We start from the raw sequence: 23,085 nt of genomic DNA, 5'->3' as shown, positions 1-23,085 counted from the left end.
TTCCACCATTTGCAAAGGGAGAAATGTCTGCATCTACTCACACCTGCCTCCTTCAAGTACTGCTGACAATCAGGAATCCCCTGGAAATCCAAATAAAATCATGTTTTAATCTGAATGAGTTAGAATTGCTCATTTGTCCCCTGGTAGCTGGTGGATGGTTAGAAGGACACATCCATTCTCAGAGGTACCACCGTGTGCTTTTAAAACATGGGGAATTCACTTGGATGTAATTTGAAATGTAAAACAAGGCTTGGTAGAACTCCCAAGTCAACTAAATAGGATTTTGTGCCAACTCAAATGCAGTTCTTTTGGTTCTGATTAAAGAATTGAAGCAAATTGTGGCACTTGGTATTTCATTAAAATTCAGAACTTTTAATTAACTTTATTCATTCATAAAATTTCTCCCTTTCTCTTTTTCACCTTCCCTCATTCCTCCCTACTCCTTTCCTCTTATACTCTCTTTCTCTACTTTTTGTTGAAGTACAGAACGGACACAGAAAAGTATGAAAGCTTGATTAGTTTTCACAAAGTTGAACATAGTTGTATACCCAGTTCCCAGGTTAAAAACCAAAGATTACTATCACTCTGGAATCCCCTTTGTGTCCCCTTCAAGTCACCACTTCTTCCATGAGGGTAACTACTCTCCAGATGTCTAACTGCATAGATTTGTTCTGCCAGTTTTAAAGTCTCTGTTAATGGAGTCATACAGATACATTATTTTTTAAAAAATCTATTTTACTTATTTATTTTTAGAGAGAAGGGAAGGGAGGGAGATAGAACGGGAGAGAAACATCAACATGTAGTTGCCTCTCACACATCTTCCACTGGGGACCTAGCCTGCAACCCAGGCATGTGCCCTGACTGGGAATTGAACTGGCAACTCTTTGGTTTGCAGGCTGGTGCTCAATCCACCGAGCCACACCAGCCAGTGTGGATGTATTCTTTTGTATCATACTTGTTGCTGTTGTTGTTTAAAGATATGTTTGTAATATTCATCCATGTTATCCAAATTCTAGTTTGTTTATTCTTACTGCTGTATAGTAGTCCTTTGTACTCATATACCACAATTAATTTGTGCATTTTATTAATATATTTAAGCGATTTCCAGTCTTCAGCCATTGCAAATAATGCCAGTATAAGCTTTCTTGAATGAGTCTTTTGATGATCACAAACACCCTTTTCATTAGTGTATATACTCAGCAGTATGTCATATGACAGGTTCAGCTGCAGTAGATACGCCTGAACAGTATTCCAAAGAGCCTGTACACTTGGTGTTTTCTTCTTTACATGTGAGCTGTTCTGGTGTGCGCATTCTTTACTTTTAGCAAGTTTTTTGTTTGTTTTTGAGAATATGGAATGTTCCAAAGCATGTCCTAGGCACTGGGACAGGCATAAACAACCAGACCCTGATCTTAGAAATTTATCTACTAAGAGAGACAAAGAAAGAAAATACATACAATTCAAAGTAAATATAAAATGCAGTGGATGCATCAAGGAGGGCCTCAGAGAATATGTGCTGCCCTAGCAGGCATGGCTTAGTTGATTGGAGAGTGATCCTATAACTGAAGGATTGTGCGTTCGATTCACAGTCAGTGCATGTACCTATGTTGCAGATGCAGTCACTGATCCTGATGCATACAATCTCCAGTCAGGTCATGTACAGCAGATAACTGACCAATGCTTCTCTCCTGTACCAATGCTTCTCTCTCTCTCTGTCTCTCTCTTTTCCTCTCTCTCTAAAAAGCAATAAAAATATCCTCAGATGAGGATAAAAAAAATAAAAAGAATATATGCTGGTGCTAGAGGAATGAATAAGAACTCAGAGAAGATAAATAAGCAAAAAGAAAAAAATCAGGTGGGTTTAGCGACCAGCAAAAGGCTGTAAATACCTGGAGCACTGTGTTCATGTTGAGGAACCATGGGAAAAATGTGCTGGGACCAGGGCTTGATTGCCACAACAGGGAGCTGAGAATTTATTCATTAGGTTTTCATGAGGTCAGAGAGGTTTTCAAAAGGGGAGAAACCTCATCATATTTTTAAAGTAAAGTATTGGCAATCATATTGAGTTTGCAAGGGCAGAAAAAAATGCTGGTAGCATTTGTATCAAACTTGCTATAAGATTAACAGTGAAGGCCCTGCCATCTGGCACTGTCTGGATTCAAATCCTGCCTCCAGGTTTACTGACTGAGTTCTGGACAATTTAGCTTTAGGTATGTCAAGTGGACTATAATGGTTCCAACCCCTCCTACCTCCTGAAGCAGTTCAGAGGGAGATTAACCATGCAAAGGCTCAGGTGCAGCCTGGCAAAACATGAGCACTTCTAAGGGTGTTAATTACCTGGTTAAACAGGGAGATAAAAAAAGAACAGGCTGATGACTTATGCCTTTCCTGTGGAATATCACTGGTGTTTAATGTACAACATGGAAAGGTAATAAAGTTGACATGTTTGAAAACATTCTGGTTACACATTCATTGGTTTAACAAAGAGGCATTAAGTCTCTCAAGGAGGTAAGTCTTGTGCTGAACACCCTAGGGAGAGAAATAGAACCTTTTCTGACTACCCTGTGTGACTAGTGCTCCAACTTGAAGAGCAGAGGAAGCCCTAGCTCCTTTCTGGGATGACTAGGAGGGATGATGGAGATGATAAGAAAAGGAGTTTCAAAGGGCAAGATGGACAAAGGGTGCATATGTGTGGGGACAGCAGTGGGTGGAGGCAACATGACATGCCCAGAGCACAGAATTTAGTAGAAGTAGAGTTAAAAGATGCTATTTGAAGCCACTCATTCTGGATATAATCTATGAATAATATGACAATAATGATTTATCTGCTACTTCATTCAACAAATCATTATTGAGTGATGACTTTGTTCCTGAAAGTGTTTTAAGTACTGAGGATATAACAATTTATATCAGATGTCTCTGCCATCTTGGAGTTTATGTTCTACTTGCTGAGAGAAACAACAAAATAAGCAAATGAGTAAATAAATAAGAGAATGACAGTCAGGAATAGATGCTGGAAAGAAAACAGTGGGTGATGTGATGATATGGATAGTGTATATCCATAGTGTAAGAGGGATGAAGATGAGAAAGGGTATCCAAAGAGGTGACATTAGAGACATGGTTTTAAAACTGTTCCAAGGAGAAGGAACTAGAAGGCCAAGCCCTTGGGGTGGGATTGACCTGGAGGAACTGGGTCACATAGAATCTTGTGTGGATTTTGCTCTAACTGCTGTGGAAGCCACTGGTTGGAACAGATGTGGGAAGGTTAAGCAGAGAAGTGATGTGGCCAAAAAGCACACCGTGTGGCAATGTGACTGGAGTGGGGCATTGAGGAAAAGAGAAGTCATCCAGTAGCCTGGAGCCCTTCCATGTGAAGTCCAGGGTCTCTCTTCCACATCTAAGAGTCTAGACATAAGAAACATTTACACAGCTTCCAATTCACTTAGTCACAGCAGAGGGAGACTCATTTTTATTTCGCAAGTTACCAGAACAACCTGAAAACCTACTAGGAAGGTGCTGGTTTGCCAATCCCTCAACAAAGAAGTACCCAATCAAAAATATACATTGCTACCTCCATGTCAGCTTCCAGTGTAGGAGCCAATGGCTCTATTTTTTAAAAATTAATCCAAAATAAATACAGGAATGTAAAATGTTAATCAAAAGTAAACAAAGGGATAGAATAAAAGGAGCCAGGCACCACTAGCGACTTTTATTGCCTTTGCTGTGAAGCCAGCAAGGGAATTTTAGATGAAATTCCCCCTTCAGCCTCCAGGAAATCGTGACTTGGTTCAAGTACAGCAGCTTCCCTGCCCCATGGCTCTGTGTGGTCCCCTGTGATGGGGGGCTAGCTTGTTTTTATCTTGCTATAAACATGGGAGAATATGTGACCTCCTTCCTACCTCCCTGATTTCTCAATAGAAAAGAGACATTCACGTGAACTCTCCATATTTTAGGTCCCATGAAAGGGGTATAAGAGGCATAACTTGGGAAAAAGGCTTAGTTTGGGAAACAGGTATTCATTTCCTCCTGGTTCCCTCTAGCATTTACCCCACAGGGGTTCACATGATTTATGTTAGCAGAAGTTCCAACTGTCAGTGACAGTAAACTTCAAAGGAATAGTCTGGGGATGGGACACGGTGAAACAGTGGTGTGTTTCTGTGGATTTTTTATTATGGACCTTTGGTCACACAAAGGACTAAATAATTCCCAATTTGAACATCTCTTACAACACTAGTGTCACTGAAGATAAAATGAGGACCAGTCGGAACTTTTATCTTAAGAACACATTCAGGTCCTCCTGTCTTTGGTGTTTCCAATTCTCAGCAGTTTAAATCTGGCACACTGAGTTAGTTATCACCTGTGAACATACTATCTAGCATTATCAAGCTGCTTGTCCTGTGTCTCCAGCATAATCCTAAAATCCACCCTTTATTGCCTAGTGAGGCTTACAAACAAGTTTAAATATTAAATTAAATAAAATAGAGTTTTATTTTTTAAAAAATGGAACAATTGATTCCAAAGCCAAAGATCACTAAAGTTGTAGACATCTTTACTTTTCATCTCTCCATTGATGCAATGTAATTGTGTTCTCATTTATTTCTCAAACCCAAGCTATGGAAACATCTACTAAAATTTCTAAAGCACAATCCTTTTTCAATAGAAATATTGATGCAGTTAAGGTTAGGTTTCTTCTCTGTGATGTTCCTATTCAGAAAGATGATTTTTTTTCCTTGACTTACCAAAACCTCATGTCAGGGCTTCTACCCAAAGTAATTATAGGGTCCTTTATGTCTCAAATATTTTATCACCTTTTTGTTTCAGAGAACTGATGTATTTGGATGAACAAAATATTTATCAATGTAATAACATGAAATTCTTATCTGTAATTATTAAAATTTGCTAATTTCTACAGTAATGAACTCCATACACATGGCTCAAAAGCAAGCTTCCTGAACTGATTTAGACATTTCAGTTGTGATTGTGGTAATTGTAACTTTGATTTTGTGCTAAGATCATGACTATCCAACTTATTCATAAATAGCAGCCAGCTGGAATTAGATGTCAAAGCAATACCTCTATTTTCTTCTCTGTCTTCCAATTACCTTTAATTTATACCTCCCTATTTTTTAGCAACTCTGTACCTTAAATCAATATTCTTTTAGATTTTTAGTTTTATATTTATATATAATAGATCATCAGGCTAAATGACATTGAATTAATAAAGGACCATAAATGTACTTCATCTAGAATCTAGAGTGAGGTTGTCATGAGAAGAGTTCAGAAACATATTAGCTTTGCAGCCTCAGTCATTGCTTAGTAACATACACTGTTACTGTTACTGAACCATTAGGTTATGTTTCTCTTCTCCATGGTATTCACCTCCCACTTCTTTTCCCATTCTGGCCCTTTCCTCTTGCCCTTCTCCCTCAAAAATACCACAAAGAAAACCAAATCCTTCCTTTGTGAAGCTTCCCCTGTTGACTAACAAATTACAATAGATAATGATGCAAGCCTGGAAGATCCTTTAGGGTTTTGTTGGTTTGTTTTTAGTTAAGGAATAAGCACACGTTCTTTCTTTTCTCTAAGAGCATGTGCTTGGTATGGTCAATAAAACCTTAAAATTGCTGGTTATTTATAATTATCTTTAATTGAATCATATGTTGATTGGGTTGCTGCCCCTCAAAAAATATTATTGATAAATTTGATGTACCATATACGTACTATACATGTGCCACACAAGGGCCTTTATTTATTTATGTGCATTGTTACTTACGTATTTATAGGCTTAATTATCCTTAGAACCAAATAAATGCCATGTTTTGAGAATACCTAGCATGGTGAAGGTGTTTACACTGACATCCTCTAATATATTGACTCAGCTCATGGTTTTAAATCAAGTTTATTTGTGCTCTTACATAGCTTGTCTTCATGTCATTCTTGGATAACCCTTCTTTCATTCATGTAATCTTAGAGCATTGGCATCCAGCAAAATATAAGCTCAGTTTACCTTAACCCAAGATTCTCATTTTATAACAGAGACAGCTACGAGGTGTGGGAGATAGATGTCTGTATTGTTTTCATTAGAAGTTATTCACTCTACATCTTGTAAATAAGGGCTTAAGGTCATTTACAAAGATAAAACAAGATAAAAGAATAAATAAAATAGAATCTAAACACTGGCTGAATTTGCCCATAAGTATGTTTCTGGGTATCTAATTGGCAAAAGTAGAATGCAATCTTCACAAAATTCAAGATGCCTCTGAACTGCCATCAGATTCACTTACTTAAGTGGAGTACAGAGTTCCTATAGAGGGCTAAGACCTATGCTTCAATCCACTATGTTACTTTTTTTAATCTATTTTATTGATTATGTTATTACAGTTGTCCCAAATTTTCTCCCTTTGCCCCCTTCACCTGGTACTCACCATTCCCTCCAGCAATTCCCCCCACTTAATTTATGTCCATGGCCATGTATATAAGTTCTTTGGCTACTCCATTTCCTATACTGTTCTTAACATCCCTGCATATTCTGTAGCTACCAATTTGTCCCTGCACCTTTTCCCACATTCTTCCCCTTCCCTCTCCCAACTGATAACCCTCTAAATGAGCTCCATATCTATTATTCTGTTTCTGTTTTGCTTGTTTGCTTAGTTTGATTTTTAGATTCAATTGTTGATTGTTGTGAATTTATTGCCATTTTAATGTTCATAGTTTTGATCTTCTTCTTTGTCTTAAATAAGTCCCCTTAACATTTCATACAATAATGGCTTGGCGATGATGAACTCCTTTAGTTTTACCTTGTCTGGGAAGCACTTTATCTGCCCTTCAATTCTAAATGATAGCTTTGCTGGATAGGGTAATCTAGGTTTCAGGTCCTTGCATTTCATCACTTTGAATACTTCTTGCCAGTCCCTTCTAGACTGCAAAGTTTCTTTTGAGAAATCAGGTGGAAGTCTTATGGGAACTCCTTTGTAGGTAACTCTCTGCTTTTCTCTTGCTGCTTTTAAAATTTTCTCTTTATCTTTAATCTTTGGCATTTTAAGTATGATATGTCTTGGTGTGGTCCTCTTTGCATCCATCTTGTTTGGGACTTTCTATGCTTCCTGGACTTGTATGTCTATTTCCTTCACCAAATTAGGGAAGTTTTCTTTCACTATTTTTCAAATTAGATTTCGATTTCTTGCTCTTTCTCTTCTCCTTCTGGCACCCCTATGATCTGAATGTTGGTACATTTGAAGTTGTCCCAGAGGCTCCTTAGCCTATCCTCATTTTTGTGAACTTTTTAATTCTTGTTTTGATTAAATGTTTTTTTCTTCCTTATGTTCTAAATCATTGATTTGATTCTCAGCTTTATCCACTCCACTGTTGATTCCCTGTAAATTTCTCTATATTTCACTTAGTGCAAACTTCATTTCTGCTTGGATCTTTTTTATATTTTGGAAGTACCTGAGTTCCTTGAGCATCCTAATAACCAGTGTTTTGAACTCTGCATCTGATAGATTGCTTACCTCCATTTTGTTTATCTTTTTTTCTTTTGAGTTTTGTTCTGTTCTTTCAATTTAGCTATATTTCTTTGTCTCTTCATTTTGGCAGCCTCCCTGTGTTTGTTTCTGTTTCTATGTATTAGGTAGAGCAGCTTTGATTCCCTGTCTTAGTAGCACAGCTTACTGTAGAAAAGTGCACTAGTAAGTTGGATGGGGTGGAGCCTTAGGGAATCACCAGGGTGGGAAAACCCATGTGAACCAGGTTGATGGAGTCTTCAATATGGTGTCAGCGCTCAGTGGCTCTGTGTGGGGGAGGGCTCAGAAAGGGGACAATGGCACTGCATGGCCTCTGGATTTTTGTCCTAGAGGAAACTGTCCTCCAGCACTTTCCCTGATGCCAGACACTTCAATTTCTCCCCATATGACACTGGTGCCCTTCCAACTGCTGCCCAGAGCCAAAGCCCAGACAGAGTGAGTCTGTGTCTTAAGTCTGTTGCAGGCCCATTAAGAGGATACTCCTGAGAATCCTGTAGTTTCTACCACCACCCCAACCTCCACTGGTGTTTATAGCCAGACGTTATGGGGACTTATCTTCCTGGCACTGGAGCCCTGGGCTGGGTGATCTGGTATGAGGCTGGGATCCTTTGCTCTCGAGGTAATCCTCCTGAATTTTATCCCCCACACATGGGTGTGTGACCACCTGTTCCATGTCTCCTGCCTCTGTGCCTCCCTGCACATCTCCCCACATCTCTGTGTCTCTGCCCCTCCTACCTGTCTGAATGAATGTGACTAAATTCCTTGGTTGTCAGACTTCCACACAGCTCAATTTTCTGATGATGCTCGGTGATATTTGTTTTGTAGCCTAGTTGTACTTTTGCTGTGGTTGTGCGAGGGGTCAAGCCATGTTAACCTATGCCTCCATCTTGACCAGAAGTCCAATCCACTATATTCTTAACTAGAAAGCAACAAGCAATTGACTCCCAACCCATTTTTCCATTACCTGACAAATTAGTTTTTAAATGTATGTGAGAAAAAGTATTTAAAATAAAACACCCCTCCATTTCTTATAATTTCTCTATCTTTGGAAATGACTGCTCTGTCACTTATTTGTCTTTCAAGACTTTGTTGACTGTCTGGTTAGCACACATCTGCATCTCATCGCTTCAACCAAAGTCTGAGCTCTAACAAGACAGAAAACAGCTTTACCTCTACTTGTCTTCCATGGTCATGGCTGAGTGTCCCACAAAAAGTAACTGTCAAAATGCTAAACATGGAGGAGAAGAATAAAGAGAAAGAATAAAAAATGTCATCATGTACTCATCAAGGTCTGTGGAGAACTTTGTTAAAAAGTGATAACTCTGCATCTGTGTTTAATATACAATGTTTCATGCCATTAAAGGCTGATTTCAAATGTCAAACTGTAACAAGAAAATACTTATTTTCAAAGACAAACTATTTTGCTTCATTTCAAATATTTGAAACCAAAAGTTTCAACATCTTTTGAGCACCATTTTTAGGGCAAGAGCTATTGTGACTTGCATTTACTGACTCATTTCATGGCTACATACTGTTACGTCTTCATCCAAAGTCTCGATGTGATCTGCTGCAAAAGTGCCTGGAGTTTAACAAAGCCCCTTCTTTGTCCTTCTACCCCTTTCCTTCTGACGCTTCATACTGTTCTCCATGTTTTTTCTTTACCTTACTACTTCCTATAACATTTCTGACATGACATTGCCAATTTTTATGTACCTTTGAGTGAATTCTGTTGAAAAATTTGATAACTATATTGATTATTATAGAGCCATGCTTGCAGTAACAGTTTGGTAAATATCAATAGAAACCCTTGTATAAATGGCAATTAAAATGATATTCCATTGAAATGAATGCCAATATCTCTGGTCTACTAGAATTCAGGAACTAAAGGGTCACAATAGAAGATGTGTTGTGATGATAATTTGCTGTTGCATAGTTTGACCCACACCATATAGTCACTGAAACACACTGAATACAATACAGTACAAGACTATGTAAATAATCCCCCAACTTCCTAAGGCAAACAGATACCTGTTCAAAAATCACTGAGTTATGAATGTTTATTACCCACCAGGAAAAATCCTCTAAGTGGATAGGTTACTACCTTGGGAAAACCTTTAAATTTTTTTTGAAAATTTATGGTACTGTATAGCAATTACCTATAGCAGGAAACAGTATAACTATAGTTGTCCATACTTACCTATCTATATACATACATATTATATGAAATTATTATATGTGTATATTGTGTATATGTATACACATACACATATACTATCTCACATCTTGTATCAATTGTCTATTGTCACAATAATGCTACATAGTAAGTCACATTCATACTCTGTGGATTCAAACATGTCTGCAGGTAGATGGAGAGTTGGCTAAACTATACTATAGTTGGCTAGGTAGTTCTTCTGGTCCCCAATGGGTTACTGGGGGATGTTTCTGCTCCAGGTAACTAATTTTCTTCTTGAGGTGTGGGCTGGCCTAGCATATTCTTCTCATAAGGATGGCAGAGGGGAAAGAACAAGCAAATCAAATCACACAGCATTTTTCAAGTCCATGTTAATGTCATAACTTCCACAGCACATCTCAAGAGTGGGGCATTACAGGCATCTCACAACAGGAGGGCAATGCATAAATAGGGAAGAGCATGGTTACAGAAAAGGGTAGAGAATTGGAACTAACAGTACAATTTATACATTTATGTATATTGGCATCATCTCATTTCCTTCTGAAGACAATATCTATGCATTGTTTAAAGATGATTTGAAAGCCCATTCTTTTTTCACAATAAACGGGATAGTTTCCAGACTGATAATAATATTAATAAGAGCTGTTACATTTTTTAACTTTTACCAAGTGGCAGCACTATGCAAAGGATTTTCCATTCATCACCTAATTCAATTTTTACAACTTGTTAATGTTAGTTCCCATAACAGTGAAATGTAGGTTATATTAATTAATCTCATTTTAAAAATCAGAAACTGAGGTTCAATCATGTAAACTAGTGTGTGGAGAGGCCTAGATTCAAATTTAGGGTTTTTCAAAAAATTTTGGTAAAATTTACTTTTATTATCTATTTAATCCCCCAAATAACAAAAATAGATGTATTTAAAGATGATAAATAGTTAATTGACCAACTATATCAAGGTATATTGTTTTTATTTTTTTAATGATTTTATTTATTTGTTTTTAGAGAGAGGGGAAGGGAGAGAAAAAGAGAGAGGGAGGAACATTGATGTGCAAGAGAAACATTGATTGATTTGTTCTCACATGCACCCTGGGCGCCTGGCCCGCAACACAAGCATGTGCCGTGACTAGGAATTGAACTGGTGACCTTTCAGTTTGTGGAACAATGCTCCACCCACTGAACCACAGCAGTCAGTCTCTTTTTATGTTTAATTGAAATGGATAAAATGTGCTATAGTAATAGCAAAGTCAAGGACTTGGGAATATTAAAAAGAATGTATGTCTTTTAATCTTTGCTAAAGATGGTTTTAATGTTTATTATATCCTCAAAATCACTGTTTCCAGGAATCATAAATATCAGAAAAATTAAATTTATTTCTATGTGATTCCAAACTGTGTGCTGTTGTTTTTATGTGCATCACCTCTCATTATACTTAGATCCCTCTGCACTGGCCCAGCCACCTTTTCCAAAACCATTCATCTGTAATTTCTAAACAGGTCCCATATTACACTATATCCTTTGTCTACAAGATACTTCAAATCTTACCTCTTGATTTCCCAGTGGGGAAATTTTTTCTCACTCCTGAACTACCATAGCTGTGATCTGTACCTGTCCTTAATACCTCTAATCATATTCTCATGTGGGTTTAATGAGCTCTGCCAGCTGACAAGCCCTTCGAGAAAAAGAGATCAATTTTTATATTTATTACAATTGCCTACATTACAATCAGTAACTTTAAAATAAGTGAGTTAATAGACATCAGTTTTCTCCTTCCAGATTTGGGTTGAACACTAAACAGTTTATGAAGAAGCTACCTATACTCAAAAGGTAATTTTCTCTTTTGCACAAGATCCTTTCACAAGGGGAAGATAATTGTTAGAAAACTCCTTTGAAGAGGAAATTTCTTGCATATAAAGTGTGGTTTATAATCAAGGTGAAAAGAAATAGGGAAGCAACTCGAGGGAAAAGAAAGAATAGAAAGGAGGATAGAGTCTGTAATGGGAAAAGAAAGTGAAGAGAGAAGGGAGTGACAAGCACAGAAAAAGAAGGAGGAACAGGAAGAGGAAGAAGGAGAGGAGGAGGAGAAAAAAAGCGATCAAGTAGGGAGTAGAAAATTAGAAGAGAGATTAACAGTCAGACCAGTATGGAACTAGGATGTTGAAAATAAGTCACTTAGAGCTGAGCCAGAGAGGGCAGAAGTAAGCAATCTTCCTATTTCAGTGTTCGGTTAGGTTTTTGAATGAATGCTAGAAATTATGCAGGGGTTATTAACATCCTGATTGCAGTGAAGATGTGCCCAAATTCAAAACTTTTGCCTATGTTTGAATAACTTGTTTAGTACATTCTACCTTAAAGAACTGTGTTCTTTAAACACAGTTTTTCTCATCTGACTGAAAGAAGAAAGAATTAACACTTAACAATCATTTTGCTATTAAATAACACAGTTTCTCATCTTTTCCAAGCTTCCTTGCCAGTGTCAGGTAGGATTCACGCTTTTTGAAAGATCACCAAATGCTCTAGTACTGCGGCTGATCTGAAGTGTCTAGAGGCAGGGTATGTCGAAGCAGGGTCCATGAGCAGCCACGTATAAAAGTTAATGCATCTTGAGGATGGAGTGTCTTTCCTGGTCTCTGGTTGAAATTCCACACTCTCCAAGAGCAATACTCTCCTTCTTTCCTTGGCCATTTTAATCTTCATATACTTGTGGATGGAAATATTTCCCTTAGAATCTTCCAGGTTTTCATAGTCTTCCTGAATGTGATTATTGGGCATTAAGATACCCAGGCCAAAAAAAAAAATGATTTATTTAATTGGTGTACCCAGGCCCAAAGACATTCTTCTGAGTCTTGTTGAAATTTTGGTGAGGTCACTACTGTCTGCTATGACAAGGTGCCAAATATAAAGATGGTAACTCAGGTAAGGCCTCTCCAGGATCACAAAGAGCAAAAAATGTTCCTTTTTGGAGTGCTTGAAATGGGAATTTTCCTCCTGCTGCTGAAAGCAAACCAACCTTTCCACTCAAATATCACATTGCAAACTCCTATGAAATTTGCCCTTTGTCATGTCCCTCTAGATTTTTTCTTGGCTTCGCTAATTTCCAGGTTCTGAACTCCCTTGGAAGATCTGTGTTTCTCATTAATTTCCACAGTTGCGTTTCCCTTTTTTCTAAGTGGAATCTTGGCATCCTGAGGTTGGTCTATATTTCTAACCTACAGTCCTTATGTGTGTTTCTGTGATCTCGGAGGACATTCTCCTTCGCCTCATTTCATCACCCTCAGGTAATGAACTTGGTCAAATGAGGCAGCATGAAGTTGGGCTCAGTCAGCAGTGTGTGTTAGTTCCTTGCTCCCTGGCATGGCTTCCTGCCTTGATCACATCCTGAGTCATTTGTACATGAACCAGCCTTTCCCTTGAAAGGTTACATCAGTGGTTAATACCTTGAAGCACTCATGCTAATGGGCTCTGGTTCTGATGTACTAGAAACAATGTATTGATTGAACACGCTCGGCTCAGCTATTTCATTCAGGTACCATAAGGTACAACATTCTTGCCAACAGAGTTGAAAAGCAGACACTGCATTCCTTTCACAGCTTCAGCTTGGAAGAGAAGAATTTTTCCATCCCCTTATAAACTTATGAAGCGTCCCACTCTGTGGGTCTACTATAACCTCTCTTAGGACAAACTGGCTAAATGGAATTTCCTAAATAGTTCCATGAGCTGTTCGAGGATTGCATGCAAGAGGGGTTCCATGGGCAAATAAGCTGGGGGAAAAAATGTCACCATTGTGGAGAATGTATACTCGTATATACATATTGAGGTTTCTAAAAAGATAGGAAATATAAAAAAACTGTTTTACTTTTTTCTTTAAACCAACACTTTCTAAACTTATTTGACAATGACTCATTTCAATTCAATGCTTATCGCAAACACACAGGACAATTACCACCAAATGAGTCTCTAAATTTTCCTGTCTGCCTGCTCACCGATGAGGATTTTGGGTTTTGCCACTCAGTTTCTTCTACTTCTCTACTCTCTGCAGTTGCACAATATGCTCTTTTGGGCTTGTTATATAGAAGCAAAAGGAAAGGTGGAAGAACAGAAGGATAAGAAGCTCAAAGAATGAGCTTTATGGAAGATTATATTTTCCAAAGAAGGCTGCACTAATGTACATCCACATGCTGTTCTTACACTGTGACTTCTGGTAACAGGTGGGATCTATGTCCCCCTCCCTGGAATCTGGGACTTTATTACTGCTCTGACTGATAGAGTATTGCTGAGGTGACATGATATGTCATCTGAAGCTAGGCCAGCAATATGGCTTCACCCTGGCTCTCTCTCAGCATGCTTGCCAGCAACCACATTGTGAGGAAGCCCAGGCCCCAGGGAAAGGCTACATGTAGGTTTTCTGGCCAGCAGCATTCACTAGGCACTCAGCTAAGATCTAGTACCAACTGCCAGACATATAATGAGACAGTCTTTGGACAATTCCAGACCTACTCTTGAACTTCCCTAGGTAACACTGAGTGCAACTGAGATGAGCTACTCCCAAGCCCTCCCTCAATTCTAGAATCATGAGCAAAACAAAGTGTGCATTGTTTTAAGCAACCAAGCTTTAGGGTAATTGTAATGCAACCTTAGCCACTGGAACAAGCTGTTGGAACAACTGGGGGAGCCCTGAAGTGGGGGAGATGGGTCAACATGATTTAGCTTAGTTTAGGGATGTACTGTGATGGCAACAGTTACCATCAATAGCAAACGACTGCCAGCAAAAGAGCAGTTCTCTTCTAGAGCTTGGGGCACCCACAAACATTACCTGGAATTCTCAGTTCCTGTTCCCTTATCAAGAAAAACCACTCACGCACTTATCATAGTTCCTCTGGGGACACTGTTTATTTAGTGGTTTCATAAATTCCAGAGGGGCTGTGGACTGAACCTTCCAGTTTTCACACTGTCTCCCTGTCCTCTTTAGAATCGGCTGAACTATCATTTTGAGAGAAGTCCTCCCTCCCTCCTGCCCAGGGATTTTCTATCTACACCCTTCAGAGCTCTTACCATTATATGAATTATTTCACTGACTTGATTATTTATTGAATGGAATTTTCTTGCTGGCTTTATCCACCAGTGTATTTTTGAAATGGCGCCTACCTAGAGTAGGCATGTTAAATGAATGTACAATAATGAAGGGCATCAGGAAGGTCCCTAACCTGAAAGCTGGGTAACTGGTTCCTGGGGCTGCTTTGCAGCTGTAAAGGTGCAGAGGCAAAGAGTCTGTGCTCTGCACCTCGTCCACTGTGGAGGGAGCACACAGATGGCCCCCCAAAGTCCCTCTGCACCATTCCTCTCTGGCTTAAGTTCTTGAGGATCTCACATGGCCCAAGGTTCAACTTTAGCAGATCTTTATACTATTTAAGCTGATTTTTCACCACAGAAACTGCATTCAATCATTTTAAAATCTAGGTTATAGTTTCATCTGATAAAGCCATTTGTTTTTGGAACATTCGGTCCTTGCAGACACACCTTCGCTCCCAGTCTAGTCTATCTGTTCCAGACACTGTCCAAACAGACAAACTGGAGCAAATATGACCAGACTCTATTTCTGATACTTTGTAACTCCTCTTCTCTCCCGAGAAAAGGCTTAAAGGTACAACCAAATAGTTTATTATTCAAATCATGATGATTTGGGGAATAAAATGGAATTCTGTTAATAATTATATAAGAAAAATAGGTCAAAATCAGGATTGTTCCAGACAAACCTGGATGTTTATTTTTTGTTCTCTAAAGCCTAGATATTGTCACAGAAACAAATATATATACTTGTTAACTTTTCAGCATTAGTGAAATGAAGAGTCACCAGTATTTGAACTTCTAAAATGCATTTTATCAGTAACAAGTTGATACTGTCATCATTGTATCTGTTTTCTTAAAATAATTTTATTTATTGATCTTAGAGAGAGAGAGGAAGGGAGACAGAGAGAGAGTGGGAGGGAGGGAGAGAGATACAGAGAGAGAAACATTGATCTGTTGTCCCACTTATTAATGCACTCACTGATTGCTTCCTGTATGTGCCCTGAGTGGGGATTGAACCTGCAACCTTGGTGTATTGGGATAATGCTCCAACCAACTGAGCTACCTGGCCAGGGCCTATATGTTTTCTTTATTTTCACAATGCCTTTCTGATGCAAGTAACGGTAGTCAGGAACTGGGCAGAAAATAGAATTTCCCTGAAAAATGTTTAACTGACAATAAATTAATATGTGGCTATCTACAGAGATGTGGTAGAATATTTTTTACTATATGTATATGTAGATAGATGGGTATGTCTATCTTATTTTATATATATTCACTTTATTATATATGTACACACATACACATATATATATATACATATATATAACAAACTTCATTTTGTAGAGCAACTTTAGATTTACAGAAAAATTGAACTGAAAAAAGAGTTCCCACATACCTTCCTACCCCACATAGTTTTCTCTATTATTAATATCTTGCATTAATGTGGTTCACTTGTTACAACTGATGAATACTGATAATAATTATAGCTAAAGTTCATAGTTAACATTAGGGTCCAACTGTTGTGTTATACATCCTGTGGGTTTTGACAAATGTATAATGACATGTATCTACCACTGTGGTATCACACAGAACAGTTTCACTGCTCTAAAAATCCCCAGCCCTCCCCCTACTCATCCCTCCCTCTCTCCTCCCTTTCTCTAGCAATCACGGATCTTTTTGCTTTCTGTGTAGTTTAGCCTTTTCCTGATTGTTATATAATTGGAATCATACCATATGTAGTCTTTTCAGATTAGTTTCTTTTATTTACTAAATATATATTTGTTTCCTCCACATCTTTCCATAACTTGATAGCTCATTTCTTTGTTTCACTGAGTAATATTCCATTGTCTGGATATACCAGTTTGCTTATCTAACCCCTATTGAAGGGCATTTTGGTTACTTCCAATTTTGGGCAATTATGAATTAAGCTGCTATAAACATTGGTACACAGGTTTTGTGGACATAGTTTTTAACTATTTTCAGTAAATACCTAGGAGCACAATTGTTGAATCATATGGTAAGATTACATTTAACTTTGTAAAACACTGCCTGAATGTCTTCCAAAGTGGCTGCTCCACGTTGAATTCCCATCCGTAATCAATGAGGGTTCCTGTTCCTCTATGAGATATGAGTATTTTAATGGAAGAAACAAAAAATGTTGAGGGACTCTGAGGCTAGCAACAGCTAGGAGCTGTTTCCACTCATAGGCCTGAAAGGCGAAAGGAGGAAAACTGATGTTGGCAGAGCCCAAGAACAGGAACCAGGAAGGAGCCATAATGATGGAGGCCTGGGGTCACCACCAAAAAGGAGGTGCCAAAGCAAGGTAGGGGCAGGGGATAGGTATCCCAATTTCTTTCTCTTCCCACCCACTGTCCTCCTGCTAGTGCCTCCCATTAGTTAAGTGAGGTAGAAGCTAGAGAACAAGAGCATCCATGTGATTTGTCAGGAAGGGTCAGCCCCCAGGGATACAGAACAGGGCAGAGAAAGGTGGCTAATGGGTCTGTAAGGAAGCAGGGTGTACACAGAATTATAAAATTATGGCCAAGATAGTATAAGCAATAATGTGTGTACTTTTAAGAGCACTGTTTTTTTTTGGGGGGGGTGCAGTTTTTAAATGGTGCATCATTATTTCTCTGTAGAGTGAGTTATTGAGTCATTTCTAAAATGTTTTGAAATATAAAATCTGGAGCTGAAGTCACCAGTGGAGAGGAGGGCAATACATCTCCCCAGGGCTTCCTGTCCTGCCTGCTGACCTGGTGGGCATCCCTCTGACCACTTCTGGCAGTTGGGTCTTCATTCTATGTCAGATCTTTAGGGATGAGGAAGTCTTGTCTTTATCTATCAGTTACAGTGCTTAGTAATATTGCCTTTGCAGGATTATTTTCAGGTGAAATTCCATTAAAACCCAATGTCTATTTTTTTAATCTAAACAACAGTATTATGGCCAACAGCATTGTTGGCTATTTCTGTCAGCTTCTCGTATTCAAACTCCCTTTTGTTTAATCAGGTACAGAACTTTTTCATGAATGAAGAAAAAACAAAAACAAAACCAACATTCATTGTTTTTGTCTTTTCATCTTTGATATGCAGGGTCCTCCAGAGCACAGACATGGGAAGTAGGAAGCAGGGTGGGACAAACCCCTTGTTCAGAGTTTCTCAGCCTTAGCATTACTGACACTTGGAGCTGGATTTGTTGTCAGGAGCTGTCCTTTGCACTGTAGAATGTTAGCAGCATCCTGGCCTCTGCCTACTAGGCACCAGCAGCATTCCGCCTAGTTGTGACAATCAAAACTGCCTCCAGATATTTCCAAGAGTCTCCCATTGGGCAGAATCTCCCCCCAGTTGAAAGTACTATCTCTGTTGGTGGGACTGCAGACTGGCACAACCACTATGGAAAGCAGTATGGAACTTCCTCAGAAAACTAAAAATGGATCTGCCTTTTGACCCAGCAATTCCATTGCTGGGACTATATTCTAAGAACACTAAAACACCAATCCAAAAGAACCTTTGCACCCCGATGTTCATAGCAGCACAATTTACAATAGCTAGGTGCTGGAGATGCCCATCAGTAAATGAATGGATCAAAAAACTATGGTACATTTACACAATGGAATTCTATGCAGCAGAAAGAAAGAAGGAGCTCCTGCCCTTTGCAACAGCTTGAATGGAGCTGGAAAGCATTATGCTAAGCTAAACAAGCCAGACAGTGAAAGACAAATACCATATGATCTCACCTTTAACAGGAACCTAAACAACAAAACAAAGAAAAAGCAAAATATAAACAAAGTCACTGAAATAGAGGACAGACTGACAGTGACCAGAGGGGAGAGAAGAGGGAATTTCAGGGGAGAATGGGTAGGGTTTACAGGAACAAATTTAAAGGACACATGGACAAAAACTAGGGGGAGGGTGGTAATGGGAGGGAAATGGGGAGGGTTGGGTGGGCGGGCTGGAATGGGAGTAAAAGGGAGAAAACTGTACTTGAACAAAGATTAAAATTTTTAAAAAAAGTACTGTCTCATTCTAAAGGAAGGCACTAGCTCCTGCTTGCCTTGTTGTCATAATAACTTAACACTAACTGTACCTGACACAAACATGGTTTTGTTCTTTGTGACCAAAAGGTTTCACAAACTAGATCCCAACTTGTTATAAAATGCTGCCTTCCAGAAAACTCTTCTTTGGGGAGGAGATGCCTTTTCTGACCCAAGCCATCTTCCTTACTTCACTCCCCTTTTACCCACACTCAGAGGATTCCTGGTTTGATCCTAGTTCTTAGAAGACCTCAGCATCCCTTGTGGCCAGATGAGTTGGATCATTTATAGATGATAGAATTTCAATGAATAGATAGAATAAAAAACTGGGAGTCCTGGGATTTCTATGCTCCACACAGCTAGCAAAAAAAAATGTAGATATACCTATTTGTGCTTTCATCTAATTAAAAATCATCACATACCCACCCCTCATAATTTACCATGTTTATCCAATAGTCCTGGTTTATTCAGTGTTCTTGTTTATATCTAGAATATGGCAGCTTTCCTCTCTTGTCTTTATCATCCTTCAAATGTTTGAGGGGGAAAAATCCTCAAACTGCTCAACCTCATTTACACTGGAGGCAGTTTTATATATTTATTTATTTTATATCCTGCCTCATTCCAAACAAGTTTGGAGGAGAATGAAGACATTGGATGGCATGGGTCAGTGAGAGAGAAACTGAAAATGGCATTCCCCAATTCAACATTATTTTCTGAAACAATGTCAAGCCCTTACAAGGATGGGAAAATAACGAAGTCACATACCATGAAAGTCAAGGATTCTCTTAGGGAATAAGTGTCCTCGAGCTACTGTCCTCCCAGGACATTTGTGAGCTTAGCAGTTTGGAATGTCAACAAGAAGGGTGGTTGGGGGCAGAGGCCTGCAAGAGGCTGCATGACCCACTCATTGATCAACAAGAGGAAAGGAGTCAAAGTTAGAGGCTGTTTGGAAAGAGTGTATGGACTAACTACATTGAATCAACACACAAGAAAGCTTTATCTCCCCAAGACATAAGACAAATGTCAACCAAGAATCCTGAGCAAGCAAACATCCTGAATGCAATACTCTATAGCAAATGTGGCTGATAGTCTGTTCAATAAATGGTGAGACACTGCATTGTCTTTTAATATCCATCACTAATCAATATTCCAAATGTTCAGTCCATCTATGGAGATGCAATTGGTCATTTTATTTACAATAATCTTCATGATCAAATCTGAACCTAAATTTTTCTATGCTGACTCATAGTTTATAAAAAAGAAAAGGAAAGAAAGGAGTGAAGGAACAGTATGTAATGAGTCCAGTTTGGGTTACTTAGTCTGTCATGGTCTTTCCAAAGAGGAAGTGTAATTTTAGAAGCCAGCTTTTGGGTGGAAGTTCAATCCTCAGGGAAGGTTTTGAACTTATTAGATTATAGATGTCATCAGCAACCCTTGCTATAAAGTACCCAGGATACACTCAGTTATTAACATGCTTCAGAACTGTCTAAAAAAGCAGACTTATGAAACCACAGGCACCTACTCTGCAGAATTAGCAGTCACTCCAACTGGGAGAGCAGAGCCCATGGAGAAGCCTATGATGCTATTACCTAAGCACTTGGCCAGAAACAAGGCTGGAAGTATATAGGCACAATCTTGATAGAATGAAGACATGAAGAATGAGGATGTTGGTTTGGACTGTTGAGAGCAGCGCTGTGCAATAGAAATTCAGTCCATGCTATACTCATATGTGTAATTTCAAATTTTTTAAAAGCCATATTAAAACAGTAGAAAGAAACAGGAAAAATAAAATTCAGTACTATATTTACTTAACCCAAAATCTCCAATATATTATCACTTCAACATGTAATCAATATAGAAATAATTAAAAAGATAGTTTGCATTTTTTTCTTCATACTAAGTCTTAGAAATCTAATGTAAATTTTGTACCACATGTCACTTACAACATATGCTTACATATATTACTTACACATGTATGTGGCTGCTGGCATATTGGTCAGTGCAAATCTAAAGAAACCACATACAAGTTCTAAACTTTCCGTGCCCTAGCACATCAGGATATTCCACAGTATACTGATGGAGTGACTCCATCAACCTAACTTTGAAACAAGGTACAGTAACACATAACAGCAGGAGAGTTGGATCCCACCTCTGTGGCTAGCTAGTTGAGTGATCTTGAACAAGTAATTGATTCCTCTTTCCTCATCTGTCCACTAAGGCAGTAGTACTAGCTGATTTCCCAAGTACATTTAAACTCAAATTTCCAAGGTCCCTGGGGTTGTGAAATATACTGGTCATAGTTTAAATGATATGTTCACACTTTTTTGGATACTTGTCCCCACAAGAGGTTGAGCCTAATTCTCTGCCTATTTATTATGAGTTGGACTTAGTGACATACTTCTAATGAATAGAATATGGCAGAAGGTATAGGGTGTCATTTCTGATATTAAGTTATTAAAAGACTGTAGCTTTTGTGTTGAATTGTAATAAGTAATATTAATTGAGCACTTCTGTATCCTAAGCACCATTCTAAGCAATTTATTCATCTTAACTCATTTGATTCTTACAATGACTTTTGAGGTGGGCAGGTCCTCCACTTCACAGGTAAGAAAACATAAGCACAGAGACATTAAGTAATTTGTCCAGAAGTATAGATTGTAAAATACAAAACTATGATTTAAACATGGATGGTCTCTACCTCTATGTTATAATGCCTCACCCACAAAATTAGGTGGCTGTTCTCCCCAAGGCCTAGTTGACAGAGGAAATGCACACAACAGTGAACAACCCTGAGAAATGACTTCACCCTGGAAGTATGTGGGTACCAGGGCAAAACCACCTACAGTTTGGTTATTGACATGTAGGGATCCTGGAAGAAGCCATAGTCACATATTTGGGATGTTCTGAAATGGGAAGACAAAGACATTGGCCCAAATTTTCTTAAAAATAAGACTTTCTAATATTATAAGTGATGTCTAACAATTAATTAAGAAGAAGCAATATCATCTGAATTTGGAGGACTTGCAATTTTGGGGAATCCATTTTTCAGGTAGCAACAATGGGAAGTTGAGATGTTTTAAAAGCCTGACATGATGAGTAGGGCTTTTTTAACTAGAAATAAAAAAAAACTGATGTTAAACCACAGCAAATGACCCTGAAATTCAAGGTTATTGAGGACTTCCTGTCAAAGAAGGCTGTGAAATTTGAGTCTGTGCATTTTCCTTCCCCAGCATTTCCCTTCCAAGGTTTTTAGGCTATAATACTTGAGGAGGGGAAAGGTGAATTCCATCAGACTTTGGGGTCATAGCTGATTTGTAACCCTTTAACTTTGTCATGTACAAACCATATACACTTAATTAAATGATCTCCATACCTATACTCCAAATTTGTCAACTGTGCAATAAGAATTTAAAGGTATATCCATATTCTATGGATGTTATTAATAAATATTACCTCAGACTGACCTAAGTCAATTTCATCTTTCACAATTATTGGTCCCTTTTTTTTATTAATATAGGTAGCTTTCAATCATTAGAGGTAAGTGAAGCTATCCTCCCCCTAACCTTCCCACCAAATACTGTTTAACAGTAAAAGCAATTCTCAGAGAGAAATTTGCTCCAAGTACAAATATTTATTTATAAGCAGGTGCCAAGGGCTAGGAATTCTGGACTTAATTCTTTGTTCTACTAGAAGCTTCTACAGGGCTTTGTCCAGAAGTTTCATTGTAACAGATGAATGTCAGTCACAGAGTTTAGCCCAATTCAGGTCACAAAGTCCTTCTATAAACTACTAGAGTTGGGACCATATCATATTTCTAAACTGAAGATGTTCTTCAGAAGTTTGCAGACTCTTGGACTCATCCACCCCATTCATAAAGTGAGGAAAGCCCTGCATTGGACCTCCTCACAGGCCACATGGCTTAAAGAATTGCAATTCCACCCGTGAAAAACTACTTCTGACAACCTATGCTTCTGATGTTCACCAAAAATAAAGAGAGTTCCAGGGCTTATAGTAGAATTTTAAAGGCAGTCATGTGCTAGTAAACTGCATCTCAAAATTGTAGTATTTGCTGACTTCCACTGAATAAATACTGCCACTGTACTGACTTCAAGCTATTAGCATGAAGTCCCTGAATTAGAGTTAGAAAGCTATGTATACAACAGCCCCTCATCAGCCAGTCCAAGCCAATACCAGCACACCACTGAGTATGGTCTTACAATTTGGGATTTTCAAAATGATGATTACTCAAAGAAGTGTCCAATGTTAACAGCTTTGT

The sequence above is a fragment of the Phyllostomus hastatus genome, unplaced genomic scaffold, assembly GCF_019186645.2.
Source record: "Phyllostomus hastatus isolate PE091 unplaced genomic scaffold, TTU_PhHast_1.1 phas_contig_17, whole genome shotgun sequence".
NCBI classification, from domain to species: domain Eukaryota; kingdom Metazoa; phylum Chordata; class Mammalia; order Chiroptera; family Phyllostomidae; genus Phyllostomus; species Phyllostomus hastatus.
The sequence above is the reverse complement of the archived record's forward strand: the minus strand, read 5'-3'. Positions refer to the sequence as shown.